The sequence below is a fragment of the Felis catus genome, chromosome E3 (genome assembly GCF_018350175.1).
Source record: "Felis catus isolate Fca126 chromosome E3, F.catus_Fca126_mat1.0, whole genome shotgun sequence".
Taxonomy (NCBI): Eukaryota; Metazoa; Chordata; class Mammalia; order Carnivora; family Felidae; genus Felis; species Felis catus.
In genome coordinates, this window is record NC_058383.1 from 6,648,250 (window position 1) to 6,656,342 (window position 8,093).

At 43.5% G+C, this 8,093-nt stretch overlaps 1 non-coding gene across 1 annotated transcript; it reads left to right on the forward strand.

The window, feature by feature from the left end:
* Positions 1 to 2,619: 2,619 nt before the first annotated feature.
* Positions 2,620 to 2,691, forward strand: TRNAW-CCA. The gene has a single exon. It is a non-coding gene; the product is annotated as a tRNA-Trp (tRNA).
* The last annotated feature ends 5,402 nt before the right edge of the window (positions 2,692 to 8,093 follow it).

Below are 8,093 nucleotides of genomic sequence, written 5' to 3' on the forward strand. Positions count from 1 at the left end.
GTGTGGACTCTCTTATAAATGGCATAGGACCTTCTAAATTTCCTCCAGGGGGTCTGGGTATGTGGTAAAAAAGTAAGGCCCATGTAGAAAGGCAGCCTAGAACCAGAGACCTCAAGTCTTCAGTTTAAAATGTCCCCAACATGGCACAAAAACAGACACTCAGATCAATGGAACAGAATAGAGAACCAAAAATGGACCCACAAACATATGGCAAACTAATCTTTGACAAAGCAGGAAAGAATATCCAGTGGAATAAAGACAGTCTCTTCAGCAAGTGGTGCTGGGAAAACTGGACAGCGACATGCAGAAGAATGAACCTGGACCACTTTCTTACACCATACACAAAAATAAACTCAAAATGGACGAAAGACCTAAATGTAAGACAGGAAGCCATCAAAATCCTCGAGGAGAAAGCAGGTAAAATTTCTTTGATCTTGGCCACAGCAAATTCTTACTCAATAAGTCACCAGAGGCAAGGGAAACAAAAGCAAAGATGAACTACTGGGACCTCATCAAAATAAAAAACTTTCTGCACAGTGAAGGAAACCATCAGCAAAACTAAAAGCAACAGACAGAATGGGAGAAGATATTTGCAAATGTCATATCAGATAAAGGGTTAGTATCCCAAATCTATAAAGAACTTATCAAACTTAACACCCAAAAAAACAAATAATCCAGTGAAGAAATGGGCAAAAGACATGAATAGACACTTCTCCAAAGAAGACATCCAGATGGCCAACCGACACATGAAAAAATGTTCCATGTCACTCATCATCAGGGGAAATACAAATCAAGACCACAATGAGATACCACCTCACACCTGTCAGAATGGCTAACATGAACAACTCAGGCAACAACAGATGTTGGTGAGGATGCAGGGAGAGAGGATCTCTTTTGCACTGCTGGTGGGAATGCAAACTGGTGCAGTCACTCTGGAGAACAGTATGGAGGTTCCTCAAAAAATTAAAAATCTAGAACTACCCTACGACCCAGCAATTGCACTACTAAGTATTTATCCAAGGGATACAGGTATGCTGTTTCCAAGGGGCACATGCACCCCAGTGTTTATAGCAGCACTATCAACAATAGCCAAAGTATGGAAAGAGCCCAAATGTCCACTGATGGATGACTGGATAAAGAAGATGTGAGATATATATATATATATATATATATATATATATATATATATATATACATATATATACACATATATATGTATATATATATATGAGATATATATATATGTATATATATATATGAGAGATATATATATATATATATATGAGATATGTATATATGTATACACACACACACACACACACACACAATGAGTGGAGTACTACTCGGCAATCAAAAAGAATGAAATCTTGCCATTTGCAACTACATGGATGGAACTAGAGGGTATTATGCTAAGCAAAATTAGCCAGAGAAAGACAAAATCATATGACTTCATTCATATGAGGACTTTGAGACACAGAACAGATGAACCTAAGGGAAAGGAAGAAAAAATAATGTAAAAACAGGAGGGGGATAAAGCATATAAGACTCTTAAATATGGAGAACAAACAGAGGGTTACTGGAGGGGTTGTGGGAGAGAGGATGGGCTAAAAAGGGGCATTAAGGAATCTACCCCTAAAATCATCGTTGCACTATATGCTAACTAACTGGGATGTAAAAAATAAAAATAAATTTAAAAAATAAAATGTCCCCAACAGAGCTAGTCTGACAGGCTGTCTGTGACCCACGAATGAGGAAGTACCTAAACTACTGTTTGTTCCCAGCTCAAAATCATCATTCCGGTCTGGGCGTCCTAAAACGCAGAAGTGGAAGGTTTCCAGTTACACCGGCAAGGATATGGCGAGATCAGTTTTGGTATTTCACTCAGAGAGCCTTTATGATGCCCACGTCGGGGACACCCGGCTGTCACATGCCTCCTGCGTCCACAATCTCCCTGATGCCGGCTCCTCTCCATTCACTCAGCGCAATCAGTGAACGCTGCGCTGCTACGGAAACGTATTACCCGTGGTCACGCCCCACATCCCAACCGCAAAGCATCACTCTCCCCTCCTCGACCCCTGGGTCTTTTGTGTCAGCAGTGCTCAACCTACTTATTGTAGTGTTCCCCCCGCCCCCGTATCTAATAAGACTTCTACAATGAATATGTGGGCTTTTTTTTTCTTTTTAGCAAAAGAGAAAAAGAAACTTCTAAGTACCCTCTTTGAGAAACGGAAGTAGTCTCGCTCCTTAGGTGTGACCGGAGCGCAAATCCTCCTGTTGCTCCGCCTGCTGAAGGACTTGGAGAGAAGAGACCCGCGCCCCTGGCTCCGCTCTTGCCTTCCCTGGGAGCTGCGATTGGCATTTCCACAGGCAACGCTCCCTAAAAGCCCTGGGGAGGTGGCTTTCCCGAATTACGAGTATCCTCCCAGCCCTCAGCTCCTCCTTTGCTTCATTTACATTTACATTTTGCTTTGAATAGCCCCGTTGTAAAAGGGACAGAGAGCTCATAGCCAGTCCCAAGTCAAAATAAAAGCAGTGTAAAAAAAAAAATACCGGACGCTGCACCTGACAACTGCTGAAATGCATGTTGTCCTAAAGGACAAAAACCCGGGCAGCTTTCACGACCTCGTGGCGCAACGGTAGCGCGTCTGACTCCAGATCAGAAGGTTGCGTGTTCAAATCACGTCGGGGTCACAGCTGTGGCTTTTCTGTTTGGCCACCGAATCAATGCCGAAAGCGTCTGTCTGCTACCTCCCAACCTTGGGCTTTCTCTTTTTCTTTAGTCCAAAGGGACTTCTTGGGAACAACTCAGCAATGGACAGGCACTTAAACTGAAGGGTGAGGATGACCTGGAAGGGAAAACCCCCCACAGGAGCAGACATATAGGTCGTTGTGTCCCTATCCTTATCGGGACTATGCTTCAGAGAAGACATTAAAACAGGGCAGACTTTCCTAATGAATTCACTCTGGTGTAAAAGTAGTTTTGCTGGGTCGCTAGCCAGGCATGGCACAATCTCTCTGGTTGCTTTTGTGTCATTTTGAAGAAGATGTCGGTTTTCCAGTTCTCCCACCCTCCCCCACCCCCCACAAGCTCACACACACATACAGTTTTCATGGTTTGAGCTTCCTGTTGAAAGTTTCTGAACATTGTGGTTAAACAGAAAATACTGTGAGGTTGGTTCAAAATGTATTATGTTGAGGATGCTGTTCTTGAACTTTCTGAGAGTGGAAATTGCCCTGGCATTTACCACCTTTTAATTCAGGATTCATTAAAAATCGTCCTTCCAGTAGAGATTTGAAACTATCAGGTTTCAGATACAAACCAGTTGCCATGACCTGAGAGCAAGAAGAAACCCAGCAGAAAGAGAGATCGAGGTGGACGTATCATGATTAAGCTTTCATTACACCAGCCTCACTTCCCCTTTCAGTTTAAAAGTCTGTCCTTTGCTGAGCTTAAAAAAAATGTTCTAGGTATTTTTTTTCCTCTTTCTTTCTTTGGTAATCTCCAAACCCAACGTGGGTCTTGAACTCAAGACCCTGACATCAAGAGTCTCTCACTCTACTGAATGAGCCAGGCAGCGCTCTAGGTACTGGTTCTAAAGTTGTGAATGCCTGATGAAATCTTGGAATCGACAGCATAGCACTTGCTTTGAAGCTAAAGTGATGTGAACACGCAACCTTCTGAGCCAGTGAGATGCATTACCGTGGTGCTGGCACCAGATCCTCTTCGTGTATTTAACATCTGGAATTTCCTCAGTTCTCAGTTGCAGGGGTTAATATTTGCTATCCATGCACCAGACAGTTTGGGCTTCTCTGGGCTTCTGGTCCTTTCGTTATGGAGATATACAAAGCAAGATGAAAAGGTCCGTAAAGTAGAGGTAAACAGGAGGGGAGGCTGCCTCAGAGAATTCTTGCCTTCACCGTTCAGAAACAGCCTCCCCTCCCTGGAGGTTTGAAGGTACCGCTATCCATCTCCCACAGTGCTGCTGGGCTCACCTCTTCTGAAGAACTTCAGGTTCTAGCATCCCCTAGAACAAATTTTATTCAGAAGGAATGTGAGGTGAACTGGGGAGAGTTCTTTTGACACAGGAGCGTCCTCAGAAGCGGCAGGCAGGCGCTAGGTGAAATTCTACCCACCCAGGGAAAGCGGGCGGGAGCAAATGGAAGGAAATTCACATGAAGGTCAATCATCTTCCTGGGATCTCAGATTGGGAGCATTCTGGGTTCTTAGCTGGAGCCAAGTCCTACTCAGAGGACACAGAAGTGGCGTGGGGACCCGACCTGTCATCCCTGTCCCTCCCTACGTTCACATTCCTGGAAGGGGCCTGCAGAACTGACTCCCCAAATCATATGCCTAGAAACAGTCAACCTTGACCATCCCTCCTTTCCCTAAGTTCAAATGCCTGGACCTGACCTACACCTTCCCCCTCACCCCGCCCCCATCATCCCTTGCCTTCTGTAAAGAGAAACTTAGGCACTGCTGTGGGTGAGTTTCTTTGCTTCTGAAGGTTTCCCCCTCTTTACAGTGATTCAGAGCAGTTTTCCTAATTCATTTCCCAAACATTTTCATAATCATAATAGCATAATTCACACACAAAATGTTCCAGGATATTCAAGCACTGTTGTAGGAGCTGGGGACAGGCCAGAGAACAAAACAGACTGGACTTTCAGGGAAGTACCATTCTCTTTGTATGTCTGATAAGATTTGTACACGTGACAGAAACGACCCAAGAGGGAGGCAAACACTGAGACGACCACGTGGTGGGGATGGGGACTCTCTTCCAGCCATTAACACAGAGCGTTCTTGAACTGCACCTTTGACAAAGACTGTGGTTGGTTTGTTCTGTTTTAAAAAGAAGGCAATTGCTACCTTTTTCTTTTAAAGAGTAAAATATGTTTACTTGTTTTTTTAATTTATTTTGAGAGAGAGAGAGAGCATGAGTGGGGGAGGGAGCAGAGAGAGGGAGAATCCCTAAGCAGAGAGCCTGACTTGGGCTTGAACCCATCAACCGTGAGATCATGAACTGAGCCAAAATCAAGAGTTGGATGCTTAACTGAGTCACTCAGGTGCCCCAGCAACTGAGTACTTAACTATTATCACACCCTTGTCTCTGAAAGACTAATAGCACCCTACTAAGAAGGCAGAAGAGATATGGTAAATAATGTCACAGAAATCATGGCCTTGGTTGGGACCCAGTTGGGGGAAGAAAACAGTCAGCTGGGGAAAATTTGAACACAACAAACAAAAAGAGTAAATGGGAGAACTGTTGACAAAAATCACCAACTCAAACGTCATGTGGGAGAAGACACTAAGCTCAAACTCAGTCCCCAGGGTACAGTAGGTACAAGCAGGCTCTGTGCTGTCATTGCAGAGCCCAACAAGGGGCTCCGTCTCGTCAATCGTGAGCCAAAATCAAGAGTCGGACACTTAACCGACTGAGTCACCCAGGCGCCCCTTTAATGATATATTCTTTTCCTATACTCACATAAAAAAGGAGAGTAAAATGATGAAGGCATTGCTAGACTCTTCACCTTTAGAATTCTGTTTTTCTGAATCATTTTCCCACTCAATGTTGTCTGTGCCCATGTTTTCCCATGGTATTTTTCTGGCTACTCTTACCAAGCGTATTGGTAATATGGCATCTCTTAAGTATGCTCCACTGTTGTCTCTGGGATTTTCTTCCATGCTGTTGATATCCATGATGTGGTGACTACTCACCAGTGACACCTGACCAACAATTGTAAAGCACTTCTGGATATCAGAGATATGAAAATGTAAAAGAAAACTGCATGTATTAGAATCAGGGGAAACAGTAAAATCTACTTTTTATGAAAAAACTGTGACAACCACTCCTGGATCATTTCTGTGTATATTGTGTGTTCCTTGTCTGTGGTTTTTAGATTCAAGCTGAGAAGTGCCTTCAGTCAGAGCGTATTCACTGTCTTTGTAAGGCTTTATGAACAGTGGTAGTATCATGAGTATCTGCACATCACACTGCAGAAAGAGGTCCTGTTAGGGGCGCCTGGATGGCTCAGTCGGTTAAGCGTCCGACTTCAGCTCAGGTCACGATCTCACACTCCGTGAGTTCGAGCCCCGCGTCGGGCTCTGGGCTGATGGCTCAGAGCCTGGAGCCTGTTCCAGTTCTGTGTCTCCCTCTCTCTCTGCCCCTCCCCCATTCATGCTCTGTCTCTCTCTGTCTCAAAAATAAATAAACGTTAAAAAAAATTTTTTTTAAAAAGATGTCCTGTTAATTTAATCATCTTTATTAAAATTTTGCAGTTTAGCTTTTATTTGTATTTTGTATTTTAAGCTTAAAGGACCTAAAGCTGCCTGTTATGATTATGTTGGGGAACATGTTGATGGGAAAATTATTTTCCTTCATTATTTAAAACAAAACAAGATAGGTGTGCCTGGGTGGCTCAGTCGGTTGAATGGGTTGGTCTTTTGACTTTGTCTCAAGTCAGGATCTTACAGTTTGTGGTATTGAACCCCAATTTGGGCTCCATGCTGACAGCATAGAGACTTCTTGGGATTCTCTCTCTCCCTCTGTCTCTGCCCCTACCCTGCTCTCTCTCTCAAAATAAATAAACTTAAAAAATAAAACAAAACAAGATAAACAAGCATACATTCATTTGAAAAGTATTGCCCAAAAAGTGCTCAGAAGGCATCTCTGAAAGTATGAGCTAGGTTATGCTATAGAATCAAACAACCTGAAAATTCTCAGTGACAACAAGCAGGGTGTCTTTCCTACTCATGCTAGGTGTCCATGTCTGCACTCCAGAACCCAGACTGATGGAACAGTCTTATATGAGATATTCTAAGTCTCAAAACAGAGGGAAAAGAAATGGCAGGCTAGAATCTGACTCAAACAGAAAAGGATGGCTCTCTCTCTCTCAAGGGAAGGTTATTGCAAGTCACAGATCCAAGCCTGAATTCAACTGGGCAGGAAAGTATGATCCTCTTGCAAGGAGGGGCAGCAAAGATTTTGAACAATAATGTAATAACTCTAGGCGTGGTTAAGATACACCTAAGGAAAGACATCCTTGATGTAATCGGTACCTCCTTCCACTTCCCAAATGTGTACTTTTAAAAATTTTAAACGTTTATTCATTTTTAAGACACAGAGAGAGCAGAGCGTGAGCAGCGGAGGGACAAAGAGAGAGGGAGACAGAATCCAAAGCAGGCTCCAGGCTCTGAGCTGTCAGCACAGAGCCCGACGTAGGGCTAGAACTCACTGACGGAGAGATCATGACCTGAGCCAAAGTCATACACTCAATGGACTGAGCCACCCAGGCGCCCCATTCCCAAATATTTTAGATACTCCATGACTTTGGGATTGAGTACAGGGAAGTTTTATTAGTCAGAATTCTTCTGTGAAACAGGACCCATAGGAAATATATAGATAGATAAAATGTGATTTATGATTAGGGGTTGGCTCCTGCAATTGTGGGGCTGAAGTCCCATCTGCAAGCTAGGGATCCAGGAAAGCTGGTAATAGGTTCTAGTCCACGCCTAGAACCAGGAGAGTTAATGGTGTAAATTCCAGTCCAAGTCAGAAGACCCAACAACCAGGGGTGCTAATGTCCAAGGGCAGAAGATGGATGTCTCAGCTCCAGCAGAGAGAGCAAATATGTCCTTCCTCTGTCCTTTTATTCTATTCAGACCCTTGATGGATTGGATGATGCCCACTAGCATTTATGAGAACATCTCCTTTACTCTGCCTACCAATTCAAATGCATTATAATCTCTTCCAGACACATCCTCACCGACACACCAAGAAATGTTTTACCAACTATCTTGTCACCCCCTAGTCTTAAAGCAGACGCATAAAATTAACCCAAAGTTGGATTTATTCCTACCTGAAAACCTGTCATTGTTCTGTGACATAAATGGTGGTGAACTCATTGACTAAGAGAGAGGGCTTGGTCATGAAGTAGAGTTTAGTAAAGCAGTATTTGGAATGGCTGCTCAGAATGGAGTCAGAAGGGGAGACAACCACTTATAAAAGGAGATAGCTATGGATAAACAAAGGACTGCTAAATTATGCTAGGACCTAGCTGAAGCTGGGATTCATAGTCGTGGCATGACATCTTCT